This window comes from Amblyraja radiata, chromosome 3 (genome assembly GCF_010909765.2).
Source record: "Amblyraja radiata isolate CabotCenter1 chromosome 3, sAmbRad1.1.pri, whole genome shotgun sequence".
In the NCBI taxonomy this organism is placed as follows: Eukaryota; Metazoa; Chordata; class Chondrichthyes; order Rajiformes; family Rajidae; genus Amblyraja; species Amblyraja radiata.
Window position 1 is genome coordinate 113,824,744 of NC_045958.1, and position 21,509 is coordinate 113,846,252.

Genomic DNA, 21,509 nt, shown 5'->3' on the forward strand with positions numbered 1-21,509 from the left:
GAGCCCTAGTGGTGGGTGACTACATTCTCCGAGGAGCGGACAGGAGATTCTGTGGCGGCAGACAAGATGCGAGGATGGTCTGTTGCCTCCCTGGTGCCAGGGTTCAGGATGTCACTAGCCAAATTCTGAACATCCTCGAGAGAGAAGGTGAACAGCCGGCGGTAGTTGTGCACGTAGGCACAAACAACATCGGGAAGAAGAGGAAGGAGGTTCACCAACATGAGTTCAGAGAGTTGGGAAGAAGACTGAAATGCCGGACTTCTAGGGTGGTTATCTCTGGATTGCTTCCAGTACCACGTGCTAGTGAGGACAGGAACAGGGAGATAGGGGATCTGAATGTGTGGCTGAGGGGCTGGTGCAGGGAACAAGGATTTAGATTTATAGACCACTGGGATCTCTTCTGGGGTAGGGGCGACCTGTACAAAAGGGACGGGTTACACCTTAACTGGAGGGGGACCGACATTCTGGCAGGCAGGTTTGCTTGGGCTATACGTGTGGGTTTAAACTAAATAGTGGGGGGGAGGGATTGACAAATACGGAGTATAAAGATGGAGTTGAAGGGGAAGTGGCTACAGGAAAAATTACAAAAGATTCTCAAATTAATGGGAAGGAAAGCTTGAGAATGGACAACAGAGTAAGGACAGGGCCAATTGCGAGCGAGGTCAAAGTACTGTATATGAATGCGCGAAGTATAAGGAATAAAGTGGACGAGCTTGAGGCTCAGTTAGAAACTGGCAAGTATGATGTTGTGGGAATTACTGAGACATGGCTGCAAGAGGGCCAGGGCTGGGAACTGAATATTCAAAGGTTATACCTCCTATCGAAAAGACAGACAGGTGGGCAGGGGGGTGGGGTTGCCCTGTTGGTGAGTAATGAAATTCAGTCCCTTGCAAGGGGTGACATTGAAACAGGAGATGTGGAGTCAGTATGGATAGAACTAAGGAATTGTAAGGGTAAAAATACCCTAATGGGACTAATCTACAGGCCCCCAAACAGTAGCCTGGACATAGGGTGTAAGTTGAATCAGGAGTTAAAATAGTAAGATTAAACGAGAACTTACCAGTTTGAAGTTTGATCTGTATTTTATGTGGAGTTACGATGAGGGATTACGTGAAGAACCCGCTCAGTGCGCAGGCGCGGCATACTTCCAAGCAGCGGTGTGGAATCACAGATAGACACAGTTATTTTGAAGTAAACATAGTAAAGATAAGGAGACATCAATTTATTAGTTTGATCCATATAATGAGGGTGGGAGCGGAGGGCACGTAATCCCTCATCGTAACTCCTCATAAAATACAGATCAAACTTCAAACTTGTAAGTTCTCGTTTAATCTTACTATTTTACTTCGGAGTCACGTGAGTGACTACGTGAAGATTTCAAAGCTCTGTGATTTCTAACCGTGTAACAGTTTCATTTCACTCACTGCCGAAGTTCTTGAGGGAGGAAGTGTTATCGTAATGAACCAATGAGTCTATTTGTAGAAAAACACAATGGTATTTTTTAAACAATAACAACAAAGAATTAAGTTGCTCTCCTGGGCTTAAATTAAATATTTGCAGTTCGTAAATCTTTACTGCAAATAAACCAGGTTTTGCCAACGGCTTATTATAAAATTTCTGAACAGTCTTTTCCCTTCCCACCATCCTGCTGTAGCCAGGATGTGGTCTATAGGCATGTCCATTCTTTAGCCGTCGACATGGATGCTGCCCTGGTGGAATAAAATTTGTACATGTTAGTGTTTATCCCAGCAGTTTCTAGCACCTGCTTGAGCCATCTCGCAATGGTTTGGCTCGTACCCCACCATAAGGTTTTTGTGACTGACCCACAAGGCTTTTCATCTCCCTTGAATATTCTGGTTGTGTCTATGTAGGATAGTAGGTGGGTCATGGCACATAACCGTGGTTCTGGTGGGTAAGCCACGACTGGATTAGGTGTTCCTGGTCTGCTCTGTTTGACCAGTCGCTGGATAACGACAGATCTGGTCTGGAGCTGTGATCATGTTGTCCAGTCGCAATAGGTGTAGTGACTGGACCCTCTGAGCGGATACAAGTGCCATCAACATGAGCGTCTTTAGTGTAGCTTGCTCGAGGCCGGGGGATCTGGCTGGTGGCCATTCCCTGAGATATGTCAGGACCACACTGATATCCCAAATATGGGTATACCTGGGCTTAGGGCTTGATATTGTAAATGCCCTTCATCAGTTTTACCACCAGTGGATGGGATCCCATCGCCTGTTGTCCTGGCGCTGGTTGTTGATGGCACTGTAGCTGATCCCTACATTGTGGTGTAGATGGCCAGGAACTCCAGTATGTTGGTGGCTGTAGCTGTTGCGTATGTTGTCCATGTTTCCTGGCAGTACTTCTCCCTTTTTTGATGCTGGTTAAGTACTGCCTCTTGGTGGATGTTCGAAGGGATGCCGACATGGTGGTGATGGTTTGTTTGGACAATCCCAGTTCCAGGTAAGGTCTGTTCAAACTTGCAACCCAGGCGTTTAATTTTCTCATGGCATGGGTGTTTAGCTTACCTGGTAGGTAAGTAGCTGATAGCCAAATATGTCTTTCGACATACCATTGCCAAATCATGTTGACCAATTTGTCGCATGATAATGATTTTATGCCACCCATATGGTTAATATAAGCCATCACCGTAGTATTTACCAATTTGTAACCGAACATGCAAGTGCTGCATATTAGATAAATATGCTTTTAAACCATAAAAGGCGCCCAACATCTCTAGATAGTTAATGCCCAGTGTAAGTAGTAATGATGACTCTAGTTTAGTCCATCTACCACTTGTGCTGGATATGGAGTTAGTCGCTCCCCAGCCTTGAGCACTGGCATCTGTTTGAATAACTAAAGTAGGGTTAGTGATAAAGATAGGGCTGAAACTATGCCAAACGTTTTCTGCCCACCACTGTAGCTCTGATATTGCTTCAGTGGGTAAGTTCATGACACGATCATAGTGACCTGTATGTCGTTTTATTGCCCGTACCTTTGCTCTCTGTAAATTTTTTGATAGTGCAAAGGTCCGAATTGTGTAGCCGGAAATGCTGCTACCATTTCCCCAATTATTCTTGCTACTTGTCGAATAGTTGGTCGCTCGTTGACCATTAATTTGTTGCATGATTGTGCTAATTCAACCATTTTTGCCTTTGGCAAGGTAACAGTCATATGGACTGAGTTAATTGTGAAGCCCAGGTAGTCCATGATAGTGGATGGCTTCAACTTAGATTTATCTGGATGTAGGACGAACCCCAGAGTTTCGAGGAGCTGTTTTGTAGCTGATACTGCTGCCACAGCCAATTCCATCGTTTTCCCTACTATCAGAATATCCTCCAGATATGCCATGACAATATGTTTTTGTTTTCTTAGTATTGCCATGGCTGGGTTCAATATTTTGGTGAATAATCTTGGGCTGAAGTTCACCCATAGGGCAATGCTTTGTACCATCCAGATAAATTTAGGTATCTGCGATGATCCTTGTATATGGGTACTAGATAGTAAGCATCTTTAAGATAAATGCTTGCCATGAAGTGTCCTTTGGAATTCAGTTGTTTGGCAGTAACATATGTCTCCATTTTGAAATGTATATACTTAACAAATTTGTTTAGTGATGTTAAGTCAATGATGATGCGACAGACACCATCTTTTTTGGTTTTAGTGAATATATTCGATACAAATTCCAAAGGTTCATGTTTGGTCTTTTCGATGACCCCCTTTGTGATATGTCTCACCAGTTCAGCTTGTCCCTCATGTTTCTCTTTGACGGAGGGAGAAATACCCTTTGGGGCCATTGTTGAACTGGCGGCGTTTTTTCTGACATGAATTGTATTTTATATCCTGTAATGTTGTTGAGTATATACTTGTCACTCGTGACCATACCCCATGCTTCTTTAAACAAGTGTAATCTCCCCCCTGTTAATAAAGCACCCTTATTCTCTATATGCTGGTAGGGACCAGACCCACCTACCTCCATGGTTATTGGCGATTCTGTTTCTTCATTTTCCTGAAGATTTTGTTCTGACGTGCTGGCGATGTTGGGGGGAGGCGCATTTTCCAGAGGGTCCGCTGCGGGCCCTGATCTGAAAGATCTTTGGGGATAATGTGCGGACCCCAAGCGTTCACCAGTCCCATATTGCGGACGTCAACTGGTGGATGCCGTGGGGTGCTGCCGCTTGGGTATCGGAGGTCTTGGTTTGCTCGTCCCGGGGCCTGCCCTCATTAGGCCGAAGGTTTTTGATGCTTCCTGCATCTCCTTCAGTTTTTTATTGAAATCTTTCCCAAATAGCAGCGCGTCCGTCTCCGCAGCTGGGGCTTTACACAAGCCAGCAAATTTGGGATTGAGGGCAGGTCTTATGTTTCCCTCCGGAGATTGTTGATCTCAAATTGTATGGTACACATTAATGCCAGCACATCCTGCTGGCAGGTATCCATCTCCGTGGTCTCCACGGAACGAGCAAAGGCTGTGATGGCTGACGTCAGGAGCCTTAGGATCCGCTGTAGCTTGAGTTCTTGGGTCTGGATGTGTGACCCACATGCCCCCAGATTTGGCTGTTGGCACTTTTTACTTTGAGGGCCTCACCGTTTTCTGGTGCTGTGTTGTTTCAGCACCTCAGCGAGCACCTTTTCCAGTAATGGTTGATGCTGGCCGCCATTCTTGGTTCCAGCGGTGCTCCAGCCCGTGGGGTTGCTACAAGCAGTCCATCACACCCAACAGCTCTTCATGTTCCTGCACCCCTGGCATACTCCCGAATTCGTCCGCCTGCCCCTGTTCCAGACCAGCCCAGCCCTGGTCACCAATGCTAGCCTCCAGTAATGAGGGAGCAAAGGGCAGTGCATGAAGCACTGTGGAGGGGGTGCCTGACCTCCCTCCGCGAGAGCGCTCTTTCTGCGCATCTCGTTGGAGCTGCTCCAATTGCTGTTGGATGCAGCTCAGGCGGCTGTCTCTCCTCCATTTAGGTGGAGACATGTCCCCGTCCGACGAATCGGACGCCACTGGCCGGATGCCTGTTCGGATGGCTAGACATCCAGCCCGCAGTTCAGGCACTAGCGGGACTGGGCTCGGCGCGGTGATGGGGATAGCGGTGCGACCGGTAATTGTTCCTACCGCCTGTTGCTGCCCCCCCCTGCAATGGAAAGCTCCTCCGCTGGAGTCGAGCGGGGGACAGGTTCTTCTGGAGCTTTTGTGCCTTGTAGTAGCGAGAGCGCCCCTCAAGCAGCGCGTCTCGCAGGCATCTGCTCCGTGAGCCGCTCCAGCGGCTCAGGCGGCTCTCTCTCCCCCCGTGCGGGTGGAGAGACGTCCCGTCCGACATCGGGAACACCTGCCGGATGCCTCTCGAGTGGCTATGCGTCCAGCCCGCTGCTTCAGGTACTAGCGGGCTGGCCTCGGCACGGTGCCGGGGAATTACGGAACACCGGGTAACGCTCCTACCGCCCGTTGCTGCCCCCCTCCCCAACGGGAAAACGGGGGACAGTTTTGTTCCAGAGCCTTTTTCTCTGCCTGTAAAAACACAAGCAGCAAAAGGCTCACCTGTAAAAGAAAAACCCGACCTCAGGATACTCACCTGACGGTCCGTTTCATTCTGTAGCGGGAGCGCCTAATTCCCGTGGCAGCCGCTGTTGCACTGCTGGCGTAATGCCGCGCCTGCGCACTGAGCGGGTTCTTCACGTAGTCACTCACGTGACTCCGAAGTAAAATTGGCATGTAGTAAAAGTAATGCTGTGGTTGTTATGGGAGATTTCAACATGCAGGTAGACTGGGAAAATCAGGATGGTACTGGACCCCAAGAAAGGAACTTTGCAGAGTGCCTTCGTGATGGATTCTTTGAACAGCTTGTATTGGAGCCCACCAGGGAGAAGGCAATTCTGGATCTGGTATTATGTAATGAACCGGATTTGATAAAGGACCTCGAGGTTAATGAGCCATTAGGAGGCAGTGACCATAACATGGTCAGGTTTAATCTACAATTGGAGAGGGAGAAGAGTAGATCGGAGGTGTCAATGTCACAGTTGAATAAAGGGGACTATGGGGCCATGAGGGAGGAGCTGGCCAACGTTGACTGGAAAGATACACTAGCAGGGATGACAGTGGAACAAAAATGGCAGGTGTTTCCAGGAATAATACAGAAGGTGCAGGATCAGTTCATTCCTAGGAGGAAGAAAGATTCCAAGGGGAGAAAGGGACGTCAGGGACAGTATAAAAATTATAGCGAAGAAGTACAACGTAGCAAAGATGAGCGGGAAGCAAGGGGATTGGGTAATGTTTAAAGAACAACAGAAGATAACCAAAAAGACAATACGGGGAGAAAAGATGAGGTACGAAGGTAAGCTAGCCAAGAATATTAAGCTTCTTTAGGTATGTGAAGAGGAAAAAATTAGTTAAGACCAAAGTTGGACACTTGAAGACCGAAAAAGGTGAATTTATTATGGGGAACGGAGGTGAATTTATTATGGGGAACAAGGAAATGGCAGATAAGAAGAACAGGTACTTTGGATCTGTCTTCACTAAGGAGGACACAAAAAATCTTCCTGATATAGTAGTGGCCAGAGGATCTGGGGTGACAGAGGAACTGAAGGAAATCCACATTAGGCAAGAAATGGTGTTGGATAGACTGATGGGACTGAAGGCTGATAAATCCCCAGGGCCTGATGGTCTGCATCCCAGGGTACTTAAGGAAGTGGCTCTAGAAATCGTGGATGCTTTGGTGATAATTTTCCAATGCTCTATAGACTCAGGATCAGTCCCTGTGGATTGGAGGGAAGCTAATGTTATCCCACTTTTTAAGAAAGGCGGGAGAGAGAAAACGGGGAATTATAGACCAGTTAGCCTGCCACGTTGGTGGGGAAGATGCTGGAGTCAATTATAAAAGATGAGATAGCCGCACATTTGGATAGCAGTAACAGGATCGGTCCGAGTCAGCATGGATTTACGATGGGGAAATCATGCTTGACTAATCTTCTGGAATTTTTTGAAGATGTAACTAGGAAAATGGACAAGGGAGAGCCAGTGGATGTAGTGTACGTGGACTTTCAGAAAACATTTGATAAGATCCCACATAGGAGATTAGTCAGCAAAATTAGGGCACATGGTATTGGGGGTAGAGTGCTGACATGGATAGAGAAGTGGTTGGCAGACAGGAAACAAAGTAGGGATTAACGGGTCCCTTTCGGAATGGCAGGCTGTGACTAGTGGGGTACCGCACGGCTCGGTGCTGGGACCGCAGCTATTTACAATATACATCAATGATTTGGATGAAGGGATTCAAAGTAACATTAGCACAAAGCTGGATGGCAGTGTGAATTGTGAGGAGGATGCTATGAGAACAGAGAGCTAAGGAGTACAGAGAAGGTTCACCAGACTCATTCCTGGGATGTCAGGACTTTCATATGAAGAAAGACTGGATAGACTCGGCTTGTACTTGCTAGAATTTAGAAGATTGAGGGGGGATCTTATAGAAACTTACAAAATTCTTAAGGGGTTGGACAGGCTAGATGCAGGAAGATTGTTCCCGATGGTGGGGAAGTCCAGAACAAAGGGTCATAGTTTAAGGATAAGGGGGAAATCTTTTAGGACCAAGATGAGAAAAACATTTTTCACACAGAGAGTGGTGAATGTCTGGAATTCTCTGCCACAGAAGGTAGTTGAGGCCAGTTGGATATATTTAAGAGGGAGTTAGATGTGGCCCTTGTGGCTAAAGGGATCAGGGTGTATGGAGAGAAGGCAGGTACAGGATACTGAGTTGCATGATCAGCCATGATCATAATGAATGGCGGTGCGGGCTCGAAGGGCCGAATGGCCTGCTCCTGCACCTAATTTCTATGTTTCTATGTTTCTATGAGAATGCAGGGTGACTTAGACAGGTTGGGGGAGTGGGCAGATGCATGGCACATGAAGTTTAATACAGATAAATGTGAGGTTATCCACTTTGGTAGCAAAAACAGGAAGGCAGATTACTATCTAAATGGCGTCAAGTTGGGAAAAGGGGATCTGGCGGTCCTTGTACAGAACCAGGGGCCACAGTTTTAGAATAACGGGGAGGTCGTTTAAGACAGAGGTGAGAAAAAACTTTTTCACACAGAGGGCAGTGGAGGCCAAGTCACTGGATGAATTTAAGAGAGAGTTAGATAGAGCCCTAGGGGCTAGTGGAGTCAAGGGATATGGGGAGAAGGCAGGCACGAGTTATTGATAGGGGACGATCAGCCATGATCACAATGAATGGCGGTGCTGGCTCGAAGGGCTGAATTGCCTCCTCCTGCACCTATTTTCTATATCTATGTCTATGTCTACATCAGTCTATGAAAGTAAGCATGCAGGTACAGCAGAAAGAGAAGAAAGCGAATGGCATGTTGGCCTTTATAACAAGAGGAATTGAATATAGGAGCAAAGAGGTCCTTCTGCAGTTGTACAGAGCCCTAGTGAGACCACATCTGGAGTATTGTGTGCAGTTTTGGTCCCCTAATTTGAGGAAGGACATTCTTGCTATTGAGGGAGTGCAGCATAGGTTTACAAGGTTAATTCCCGGGTTGGTGGGACTGTCATATGCTGAGAGAATGGAGCAGCTGGGTTTGTACACTCTGGAGTTTAGAAGGATGAGAGGGTATCTCATTGAAACATATAAGATTGTTAAGGGCTTGGACACACTAGAGGCAGGAAACATGTTCCCGATGTTGGGGGAGTCCAGAACCAGGGGTCACAGTTTAAGAATAAGGAGTAAGCCATTTAGAACGGAGACGAGGAAACACTTTTTCTCACAGAGAGTGGTGAGTCTGTGGAATTCTCTGCCTCAGAGGGCGGTGGAGGCAGGTTCTCCGGATGCTTTCAAGAGAGAGCTAGATAGGGCTCTAAAAATAGCAGAGTCAGAGGATATGGGGAGAAAGTTGGAATGGGGTACTGATTGGGGATGATCAGCCATGATCACATTGAATGGCGGTGCTGGCTCGAAGGGCCGAAGGGCCTCCTCCTGCACCTATTGTCTATTGTCTATTGAATTAGACTGGCAAAAGAACTCAGTTTAACAGGCGTGGCCTTCATGGCATGATTGACAGGAGAGAGATTCTCAACATTTTTTTAAACACTAATAACACTTTTATTGTTCATTGATGGGAAGAATCCTCTGCACCTGATGACCGTAGGGGGATTGAGTAAGATGGTGAAACATCACAGCTGTAAGTGGTAGCATTTTATCTAAAATCAATATACAATGCAAACAGGAAGTTGTCAAGTTTAGACTTTTAATCATGTGCTTTATTTCAAACCGACCACAATTTGCAGTGCTTTATTTCAAACCGACCACCATTTGCTGTGCTTTATTTCAAACCGACCACCATTTGCAGTGCTTTCTTTCAAACCAACCACATTTTCATTTTCAAACCACATTAAGGGCATTCAAGGTCAGTAAATCCACACTCATAGTTTAGTGGACATGTGTTCAGTGTTATTCACAGCTCAGACTGTGAGACGTGACCCTCTCGCTCCCCCCATCTTGCAGTGCCTGAATGAGGCACTCAACACTTCTGGGTGTTATAGTCCCTCTGGAAGGAGCGTGGTATTCACGAGAGAGAATCTCAACATTTTTTAAACACTAATACCTCTTTTATTTTTCATTGATGGGAAAAATCCTCTAGTCCTGCGCAGCGAAGGGGGTCTCTGAGTAAGATGGCCAAAATCACTCCGTAAGTGATATAATATATTGATATATATAAACACACACAAAAAATAATAGTCTATGTAGTTCAGAGCTAATTTGAGGTTGTAGTGTTTAATAGCCGAATGACTGTAGGGAAGTGGCTGTTCCTGAACCTGGACGTTACAGTTTTCAGGTTCCTCTACCTTCTTCCTGATGGCAGGGGTGAAATGAGTGTGAGGCCAGGATGGTGTGGGTCTCTGATGAGGCAGCAATTCTGGTAAATCCCTTTGATGGTGGGGAGATCTGAGCCGTTGATGGACTGGGCTGTGTTCACAACTTTCTGCAGTCTTCTTCACTACTGATCACTCAAGTTGCCGAACCAGGCCATGATGCAACCTGTCAATATGTTCTCCACTGTACACCTGTAGAAGTTCAGGAGAATACTCTGACATTCCGAATCTCCATAATCTTCTCAGGAAGTAGAAGAGTTGATGTGCCTTCTTTATAATTGCATCAGTGTGCTGGGTCCAGGATAGATCTTCGGAAATATGCACGTCCAGGAATTAGAGGTTTTTGACTCTCTCTACCATTGTCCTGTCGATATAGACAGAATCGTGGGCCAGGCGTGTATCATGTGTATAGCAGGTATACCACTTATAAAAAGTTTTTGCATAGTGCAAACTCTGTGCCAACCACTTTCAATTGATTTGCAAAAAGGATTGCAGGTCCTCTTCCTGGATTCCACAATAAGTTCTGAAGAATATTCAGCATGACGTGTAGCTGTTATATTGCCCGGAAACTAAACTGCAGGTCAGTATCTGTGCTCAAGAGAGTCACCTGCATCGATAACCTTTCATCTATTATGACCTGGGCATCATGTCAATCCCTAAATGTCACACCTTTCATGCGGGTGGCTTGATGACATCCACAGAACATTTAATACTTTCAACCAGATGTCTAAAGACATTTTGCTTCATACACATCGCACCTGACAGGTATTCCTCTCTGTAGATGCCACCGGCAATGGCGTTTAGTTAAGGAGAGAGACTGGAGTTTTTCTATAGAAGCTGAAAATCTGTACAGATCTAATGTGCATTCCTAGGTATTTGGACTTTCATTATTCGCGTTCAGCCAACTCTTGCGTCAAGGACCCGAATAGCGTTCCTGTCGGAAGGAGATGAGGAAGAATTTCTTTAGTCAGGGGGTGGTGAATCTGTGGAATTCTTTGCCACAGAAGGTTGCGGAGGCCGACAATTGATATTTTTAAGCTTGAGATAGATAGATTCTTGATTAGTACGGGTGTCAGAGGTTATGAGGAGAAGGCAGGAGTATGGGGTGAGGAGGGAGAGATAGATCAGCCATGATTGAATGGTGGAGTAGACTTTATGGGCTGAATGGCCTAATTCTACTCCTATCACTGATGATCTTATGTTGCAAACCTTCCATTCTTTATTGAACAGTCTATTCTGGTTGATCTACAAGGACCTAGAGTCTCCCATAACCCGATCCATTTAGAGATACAGCGTGAAAACTGGCCCTTCGGTCCCCCACGTCGGCACCGACCAGATGTCGCCCATACACTAGCACTAACCTACACACGTGGGACAATTTACAGAAGCCAAGGTGTGACATTTAGGGATTGACATGTTGCCCAGGTCATTATAGATAAAAGGTTATCGATGCAGGTAACTCTCTTCAGCACAAATACTGACCTGTAGTTTAGTTTCTGGGCAATATAACAGCTACACGTCATGCTGAATACACACACAGCTTCTTCATAATTTGCTATAAAATCCAGCTGAATATAGATGATAAATTCAGCTGCCATTTCATTGCAACTTTGAAATGGTTGGCACAGTTTTTGCTCTATGCACCAGCTATCCACATGGTGTTTCTTTCAGACAACTAGTTTAGCCTAGTTTAGAGATGCAGCTCGGAAACTGGCCCTTCGCCCACCGTGCCCACGCCGACCAGCGACCACCTTGTACACTAGTGCCATCCTACACACTTGGGACAATTTACAATCTTTACCGAAGCCAGTTCACCTACAAACCTGTACGTCTTTAGAGCTTGGAAGGAAACCAGAGCACCCGGAGAAAACCCATACGGTCACGGGAAGAACGTACAAACTCCACACAGACAGCACCTGTAGTCTGGATTGAACGCGGGTCTCTGGCGCTGTGAGGGACCAGCTCTACCGCTGCACCACCGTGCCGCCACAAGTGAACACATACTCAGAAACATATGCAAAGTGGTCATTTTATTTGCATTCGAAGACATTCGTCACTCTGCAAGGACATATTTACATAGTTGTAGAACGCAAAGTTGCTGGGGCAACTCAGCAGGTCAGGCTGCACCATTCGGCCCTTTGAGCCTGCACCGCCATTCATTGTGATTGTGGCTGATCGTCCCCAATCAATAACCCGTGCCTGCCTTCTCCCCATATCCCTTGATTCCACTAGCCCCTAGAACTCTATCTAACTCTCTCTTAAATCCATCCAGTGATTTGGCCTCCACTGCCCTCTGTGGCAGGGAATTCCACAAATTCACAACTCACTGGGTGAAAAAGGTTTTTCTCACCTCAGTCTTAAATGACCTCCCCTTTATTCTAAGACTGTGGTCCCTGGTTCTGGACTCTCCCAACATTGGGAACATTTCTCCTGCATCTAGCATGCCCAGTCCTTTTATAATTTTACTAGACCAAGTCCCCCAACATGCGGTTGCGGGTGGGGGGGGGAGCATGCGGCATCACACACACTAACTACCCCCCCGCACACACGCTAACTACCCCCTTGATATTATATTAATATTATTAATTTGCTCCTTTTACCACATAATGGCCCTATCTACTGACGCATAGCCCCCAACTCGCAGGCGCTTCTAGAGCGGGAGGGGGGGGGGGGGGGGGGGTAGAGGGTGAGGGCAGAAAGAGAAGGGGCAGAGACAGAGAGAGAGGGGCAGAGACAGAGAGAAGGGCAAGAGACAGAGGGAGAGGGGGTGGAGGGGAGGAGAGGGAGGGTGAGAAGGGAGGGGGAGAGGTGGGGGGGAAGGGAGGGGGAGAGGTGGGGGGAAGGGAGGGGGGGAGGTGGGGGGTAGGGAGGGGGAGAGGTGGGGGAAAGGGAGGGGGAGATGTGGGGGAAGGGAGGGGGAGAGGTGGGGGGAAGGGAGGGGGAGAGGTGGGGGAAGGGAGGGGGAGAGGTGGGGGGAAGGGAGAGGGAGAGGTGTGGGAGGGGACGGGGAGGGGGTGAGAGGGGGGAGGGGTGAGAGGGGGATATGGATGGGAGGAGCGAAGGGGTGAGGGGGGGAGAGAGGGGGGAGAAAGGGGGGTGGAGAAGAGGTGGTGGAGAAGGGGCTGTGGAGAAGGGGGGAGTGGAGAAGGGGGGGAGAGGGAGGGATTGAGGGGGGGGGGGTAGGAGAGGGGGTGGAGAAGAGGGGGGTAGGAGAGGGGGTGGAGAAGGGGGGAGTGGAGAAGGGGGGGAGAGGGGAGGGAGTGAGGTGGGGGGAGGAGAGGGGGGCTTGTTACCGAACTGAACTCATTGTGGAATGAATCCATTAACGGAGCCACTCTGCTGCTGGATTCTAAGTTGTCCCTGCCTTCCCTCTGGAAGCCTCCTCATCCCCAGCTTATGCCGAGTTCCCAGAGCCCTGGTTAAACGCGGGAGCTGCTCACGGTCAAGTCTGTGAAAGCGGCCCCTCCCGCATGAAAGGTGACATTTAGGGATTGAAATGATGCCCAGGTCATTATAGATGAAAGGTTCTCGATGCAGGTAACTCTCTTCAGCACAAATACTGACCTGCAGTTTAGTTTCCGGGTAATATAACAGCTGCAGGTCATGCTGAATACACACAGAGCTTCTTCAGAACGTATCATGGAATCCAGGAAAAGGAGCTGCAATTCATTTTGCAAATAAATTCAAAGTGGTTGGCACAGAGTTTGCACTATGCAAAACCTTTTTGTAAGTGGTATACCTGCTATAGACATGATACACGCCCGGCCCACGATTCTGTCTATATCGACAGGACAATGGTGGAGAGAGTCAAAAACCTCAAATTCCTGGACGTGCATATTTCCTAAGATCTATCCTGGACTCAGCACACTGATGCTATTATAAAAAAGGCCCATCAACTCCTCTACTTCCTGAGAAGATTATGGAGATTCGGAATGTCAGAGTATTCTCCTGAACTTCTACAGGTGTACAGTGGAGAACATATTGACTGGTTGCTTCATGGCCTGGTACTTGAGTGCCCAGTAGTGAAGAAGACTGCAGAAAGTAGTGAACACAGCCCAGTCCGTCAACGGCTCAGACCTCCCCACCATCAAAGGGATTTACCAGATGTGCTACCTCATCAGAGCCCCACACCATCCTGGCCTCACACTCATTTCACCCCTGCCATCGGGAAGAAGGTACAGGAACCTGAAAACTGTAACGTCCAGGTTCAGGAACAGCTTCTTAGTGGCAGTGTGAACTGTGAGGAGGAGGCTATGAGAATGCAGGGTGCCTTGGATAGGTTGGGTGAGTGGGCAGATGCATGGCAGATGTCAAGTTGGGAAAAGGGGAAGTACAACGGGATCTGGGGGGTCCTTGTTCATCAGTCAATGAAAGTAAGCATGCAGGTACAGCAGGCAGTGAATCTCCATAATCTTCTCAGAAAGCATGTTGACCTTCATAGCAAGAGGAGTTAAATATAGGCGCAAAGAGGTCCTTCTGCAGTTGTACAGGGCCCTAGTGAGATCACACCTGGAGTATTGTGTGCAGTTTTGGTCCCCTAATTTGAGGAAGGGCATTCTTGCTATTGAGGGAGTGCAGAGTAGCTTCACATGGTTAATTCCCGGGATGGCGGGACTGTCATATGCTGAGGGAATGGAGCGGCTGGGCTTGTATACTCTGGTATTTAGAAGGATGAGAGGATATCCTATTGAAACATATAAGATTACAAGACTAAGTGGGACCCGTTGGGTCCCATGTTCACACGGGAGGGCTGGTCCCCCGACGCAATATTCCACCTCTGCACCAATTCCAATCTGCTGGCAACTCACTCACGGCTGGTGGGCTAGCAGTTGACTCATGACTATTCCTTGAAATTCCATTTCAAGCAGAGTGCAAGTCCACCAAATTCAAATCCATGTTCCTACCATTTCAAGCAGGGTGCAAGTCCACCAAATTCAAATCCATGTTCCTACCATTTCAAGCAAGGTGCAAGTCCACCAAATTCAAATCCATGTTCCTACCATTTCAAGCAGGGTTCAAGGCCACCAAATTCAAGTGCAGTTTCTTACCACTATGAGCAGGGTGCAAGGCCACCAAATTCAAGTGCAGTTTCCAACCACTTCAAGCAGGGTGCAAGGCCACCGAATTCAAGTGCAGTTTCATACCACTTCAAGCTGGATCCAAGGCCACCAAATACAAGTGCAGTTTCATACCACTTTCAGCAGGGTGCAAGGCCACCAAATTCAGTGCAGTTTTATTCCACTTCAAGCAGGGTCCAAGGCCACCAAATTAAAATGCAGCTTCATACCATTTCATGCAGGGTGAAACCACCATAAAACCACACAAAACACCAAACTCACAATTCAGTAGACATTCAGTGTGTTCAGTTGATTCACAGCTCAGTCATGATCTCTCCCTCCCCCATCATGCAGAGACTGAGCCACACCCACACTTCTGGGTTTTATAACCCCTCCCCCTCCCACCGGAAAAGGTGTGGCTTTCAGGGCGTGATTGACAGGAGAGAGATTCTCAACATTTTTTACACACTAATAACACTTATTTTTCATTGATGGGAAGAATTCTCTGCACCTGCTCAGCGGGGGGGGGGGACTGAGTAAGATGGCCAAAAATCACAGCCGTAAGTGTAGTGTTTTATCTAAAATCAATATACAGTGCAAACAGGAAGTAAGTGCCAAGCCGCCATTTGCAGTAAGTAGTGCCTTTCATCCCTCTAGGGGCGCTGTACTGGCAGCAGCCTCTGCCTACAGCCTGTCTGTCATTTCTATATTTTTTTTAATTTTCAGTTAGTCCAAAGTCTGTTTTGGGCGGGAACCTTTACCTTTCTATGTGGGGGAGGGGGGCAGGGTAAGGGGGAAACCGTCTCCCAGTCTCTTCCTGGCGGGGACGCAACTATTTCTCCGAGTCTCGTCCTCGCGGCCTATCAGCTGGATCGGAGCGGCCTTTCCTGCCGGGGACCGGGAACCGGACCGGGGCTGCTACAGCGGCGGCGCAGTGCTGGAGTCACCGCGGAGCGGGCGATGCCTACCTGGGTCGCCGTTTGGAGCTCCGGAGCACTGGCCCGTTGCTCCAACATCGTGGAGCTCTGGTGCGGAGAGCTTCCAACGCGGGCGGCGCTGAACAACATCGTGGAGTCCTGGGGCGCCTTGCAGAGGGCCTACAGCAGCAGTCTCCACCCGGCGCGGCCTGCGGACTTTGGAAGCCGCCGACTCCGGTAGGAGGGGGCCGACTCTGGTGTCCACGCCGCTGAGGACGTCCCGCAGCCCCGACGTCGGACTTGTATCACCCCGGCGAGCGGTCCTGGACATTGGGCCGCCCGTAGCTGCAACTGCGGAGGGCTTGGGGAGGCCCTGACCACGAGGAACAGTGGAGGAAGAGACTGACTTTGGTGCCTTCCCTCACAGTGGGAAACTTTGATTCTGCTGTGTGGGGATGTTTTATGTCAAATTCTATAGTGTGTTGTGTTCTTTATTTTTATTGTGTGGCTGTATGGGAATTTCATTTCCCTGTGCCATCTGGCACATGTGACAATTAAATGTATCTTGATCTTGATCTTGATCTTGATCAACCTCAAGCCAAAGCACCCAAGCCACCATTTGCAGTAAGGAGTTCCTTTCAACTTTAAATCAAAGCTCCCAAGCCATCATTTGCAGTAAGTAGTGCCTTTCAACTTCAAGCCAAAGCACCCAAGCCACGATTTGCAGTAAGTAGTGACTTTCAAGTTCATGCCCCCATTTGCAGTAAGTAGTGCCTTTCAACCTCAAGCCAAAGCACCCAAGCCACCATTTCAGTAAGAAGTGCCTTTCAACTTCAAGCCAAATCACCCACCACCATTTGCTGTAAGTAGTGCCTTACAACTTCAAGCAGTGCCTTACAACTTCAAGCCAAAGCACCCAAGCCACCATTTGCAGTAAGTGATGCCTTTCAACCTCAAGCCAAAGCAGCCAAGCCACCATTTGCAGTAAGTAGTGCCTTTCAACTTCAAGCCAAAGCACCCAAGCCACCATTTGCAGTAAGTAATGCCTTTCAACTTCAAGCCAAAGCATCCAAGCCCCCATTTGCAGTAAGTAGTGCCTTTCAACTTCAAGCCAAAGCACCCAAGCCACCATTTGCAGTAAGTAGTGCCTTTCAAATTTAAACCAAAGCTCCCAAGCCACCATTGGCAGTAAGTAGTGCCTTTCAACTTCAAGCCAAAGCACCCAAAACAACCATTTGCAGGCAGTGCCCTTTTACTTCAAAAAAACATATTTTCATTTTCAAACCACATTAAGGGTACTCACAGTTGTGTAGACATTTGTTCAGTGTCATTCAGAGCTCAGAGAGATGTGACCTTTGGCTTCATCCATCTTGCAGAGAATGAGTGAGGCACACCACTCCTGGGTTTATAGTCCCTCCCCCTCCCTCCAGCAGGTGCAGCAGAGAGAATGGTGATTTTTTTTTAACTTCAAGCCAAAGCTCCCAAGTCACCATTTGCATTAAGTAGTGCCTTTCAATTTCAAGCAAAGCACCCAAGCCACCATTTGCAGTAAGTAATGCCTTCCAACCTCAAACCAAAGCACCCAAGCCACCATTTGCAGTAAGTACTGCCTTTCAACTTCAAGCCAAAGCACCCAAGCCACCATTTGCAGTAAGTAACGCTTTTCAACTTCAAGCCAAATCACACAAGCCACCATTTGCAGTAAGTAGTGCCTTTCAACTTCAAGCCAAAGCACCCAAGCGACCATGTGCAGTAAGTAGTGCCTTTCAACTTCAAGCAAAACACCCAAGCCACCATTTGGAGTAAGTAGTGCCTTTCAACTTCAAGCCAAAGCTCCCAAGCCACCATTTGCGGTAAGTAGGGCCTTTCAACTTCAGGCCAAAACACCCAAGCCACCATTTGCAGTAAGTAGTGTATTTTGAACTTTAAACCAAAGCTCCCAAGCCACCATTTGCAGGAAATAGTGCATTTCAATTTCAAGCCAAAGCACCCAAGCCACCATTTGCAGTAAGTAGTACCTTTCAACTTCATGCCACCATTTGCAGTAAGTATTGCCTTTCAACTTCAAGCCAAAGCATCCAAACAACCATTTGCAGGCAGTGCCTTTTTACTTCAAACAAACCATATTTTCATTTTCAAACCACATTAAGGGTACTCACAGTTGTGTAGACATTTGTTCAGTGTTATTCAGAGCTCAGAGAGACGTGACCCTTGGCTTCACCCATATTGCAGAGAGTGAGTGAGGCACACCACTTCCTGGTTTTATAATCCCTCCTCCTCCCTCCAGCAGGTGCACCAGAGAAAATGGTGATTTTTAAAAACTTTAAACCAAAGCTCCCAAGCCAACATTTGCAGGAAATAGTGCATTTCAACTTCAAGCCAAAGCACCCAAGCCACCATTTGCAGTAAGTAGTGCCTTTCAACTTCATGCCACCATTTGCAGTAAGTATTGCCTTTCAACTTCAAGCCAAAGCATCCAAACAACCATTTGCAGGCAGTGCCTTTTAACTCAAACAAACCATATTTTCATTTTCAAACCACATTAAGGGTACTCACAGTTGTGTAGACATTTGTTCAGTGTTATTCAGAGCTCAGAGAGACGTGACCCTTAGCTTCATCCATATTGCAGAGAGTGAGTGAGGCACACCACTTCCAGGTTTTATAGTCCCTCCCCCTCCCTCCAGCAAGTGCAGCAGAGAGAATGGTGATTTTTTTTAAACTTCAAGCCAAAGCTCCCAAGCCACCATTTGCAGTAAGTAGTGTATTTTGAACTTTAAACCAAAGCTCCCAAGCCACCATTTGCAGTAAATAGTGCATTTCAACTTCAAGCCAAAGCACCCAAGCCACCATTTGCAGTGCCTTTCAACTTCATGCCACCATTTGCAGTAAGTATTGCCTTTCAACTTCAAGCCAAAGCATCCAAACAACCATTTGCAGGCAGTGCCCTTTAACTTCAAACAAACGATATTTTCATTTTCAAACCACATTAAGGGTACTCACAGTTGTGTAGACATTTGTTCAGTGTTCTTCAGAGCTCAGAGAGATGTGGCCCTTGGCTTCATCCATATTGCAGAGAGTGAGTCACACCACTTCCTGGTTTTATAGTCCCTCCCCCTCCCTCCAGCAGGGGCAGCAGAGAGAATGGTGATTTAAAAAAAAACATTAATATCTCTCTGATTTGTCATCGATGGGAAAAATCCTCCGCACCCGTAAGGCGGAGGGGGGCTCTGGGCGAGGTGGCCAAAAATGACGGCCATAGGTGGCGGCGTTCTGTCGGAAATCGCAGCACAGTAGGCCAAAAGCGGTCAAGATCAGAGATTTAGTAATATAGATTAAGGGTTAGGACACGCTAGAGGCAGGAAACATGTTCCCGATGTTGGGGGAGACCAGAACCAGGGTCCACAGTTTAAGAATAAGGGGTAAGACATTTTGAACGGAGATGAGGAAACACGTTTTCACACAGAGAGTTGTGAGTCTGTGGAATTCTCTGCCTCAGAGGGCGGTGGAGGCCGGTTCTCTGGATACTTTCAAGAGAGAGCTTGATAGGCCTCTTAAAGATAGCGGAGTCAGGGGATATGGGGAGAAGGCAGGAATGAGGTACTGATTGTGGATGATCAGCTAGGATCACATTGAATGGCGGTGCTGTCACGAAGGGCCGAATGGCCTACTCCTGTACCTATGGTCTATTCCCTACAGCCATTCGGCTATTAAACACGACAGCCTCAAATAAGCTCTGAACCACAATAGACCCGGAAAGGCACCCATTCATTCTCTCCAGAGATGCTGCCTGTCCCGCTGAGTTACTCCAGCTTTTTGTGTCTATCTTTGGTTTAAACCAGCATCTGTGGTTTCTTCATACATATTAAGACTAGGCATGTTTGTGGAGAACTAGTCGTTGGTGATATTGGTTTCAATGCTGAGAACTCTCGCCGAGGTCTGTAACACCAGGCCGAGTAGACCAGCAAAGTACGACCATGCAACCTCTATTATTCCAAACCTTTACACCTCTATGCATTTTCATCTTCAGCTTCTATGGAAAAACTCCCAGGCTTTCTCCTTAACTAAACACAATTGCCGGTGGCATCTTGCGATCATGCCTTCCTATAGTGAAACCTAAAAAAATATTGCCATAATCTAAATGATTAATTGAATTGAAAGCTACAACATGGAAACAGGCCCTTCGGCCCACCGAGTCCACTCCGACCATCCATCACCCATTCACGTTAGTTCTGTGTTACACCGCTTGCCACCTTTGCATCCATTCCCTACACATTAGAGGCAATTATGCAGAGGAAAATTAATCTACAAACCCGCACGTCTTTGGGATGTGGGAAGGAAATCGGAGCACCCAGAGAAAACCCACGCGGTCACTGGGAGAACATGCAAACTCCACACAGACAGCACCCGAGGTCAGGATCGAACCCGGGTGTCTAGCGCTGAGAGGCAGGAAGTCTATCGCTGCATAGGAGTCTGCACAGTGTTCTTCCAACTCTTTTTCATGTGTTCTTTGCTCACTCTCCACAGCCTTTGGTGGCAATCAATTCTACAGATTCACCACCCTCTGACTAAAGAAATTCATGATCATCTCGTTCTGACAGGAACGTCCTTTAATTCTGAGTGTATTCCGGTCCTAGATGCAAGAGTTGGCTGAACGGCCATAATGAAAGTGCAAATACCAAGGAATGCACATTAGATCTGTACAGATTTTCAGCTCAATAGAAAAACTCCAGTCTCTCTCAAAGAGCAACACAGTGTGGAAACAAGCCCTTTGGCCCAACTCGCCCACACTGGCCATCAATATCCCATCTACCCTAGTCCCACTTGCCTGCGCTTGGTCCATAACCCTCCAAACCTGTCCTATCCATGTACCTGTCCAACTGTTTCTTAAACGATGGGATAGTCCCAGCCTCAACTACCTCCTCTGGCAGCTTGTTCCATACACCCACCACCCTTTGGGAAAAAGTTACCCCTCGGATGCCTATTACATCCTTTCCCCTTCACCATGAACCTAAGTCCTCTGGTCCTCGATTCCCCTACTGTGGGTAAAAGACTCTGCGCATCTACCTGATCTATTCCTCTCATGATTTTGTATACCTCTATAAGATCTCCCCTCATCCTTCATGGAATAGAGACCCAGCCTACTCAAACTCTCCCTATAGATCACACCCTCTAGTCATGAAAATTCCTCGTAAATCTTTTCTGAACCCTTTCAAGCTTGACAAAATCTTTCCTATAACATGGTGCCCAGTACTGAACACAATATTCTAAAATCAGTCTCACCAACGTCTTATACAACTGCAACATGACCTCACATCTTCTATACTCAATACTCTGACTGATGAAGGCCAAAGTGCCAAAAGCCTTTTTGACCACCTTATCTACCTGTGACTCGACCTTCATGGAACCATGCACTTGTACTCCTAGATCCCTCTGCTCTACAACACTACCCAGAGGTCTACCATTAACTGTGTATGTCCTGCCCTTGTTCGACATCCGAAAGTGCAACACCTCACACTTTTCTGCATTAAATTCCATCAACCATTCTTCCGCCCACCTGGTCAAATGATCCAGAACCTGCTGCAATCGTTCACAACTATCTTCACTACCTGCAAAACCACTAACTTTTGTATCATCAGCAAACTATCTAATCTTGCCCTGTATGTTCTCATCCAAATCATT

At 47.4% G+C, this 21,509-nt stretch overlaps 1 long non-coding RNA gene across 1 annotated transcript; it reads right to left on the reverse strand.

Moving 5' to 3' along the window:
* Positions 1-954: 954 nt before the first annotated feature.
* Positions 955-20,439, reverse strand: LOC116970724. Its single transcript, XR_004411290.1, has 3 exons — positions 20,346-20,439; positions 10,214-10,220; positions 955-964 (listed from the first exon to the last, which is right to left on the reverse strand). It is a non-coding gene; the product is annotated as an uncharacterized LOC116970724 (long non-coding RNA).
* Between the last annotated feature and the right edge of the window lie 1,070 nt (positions 20,440-21,509).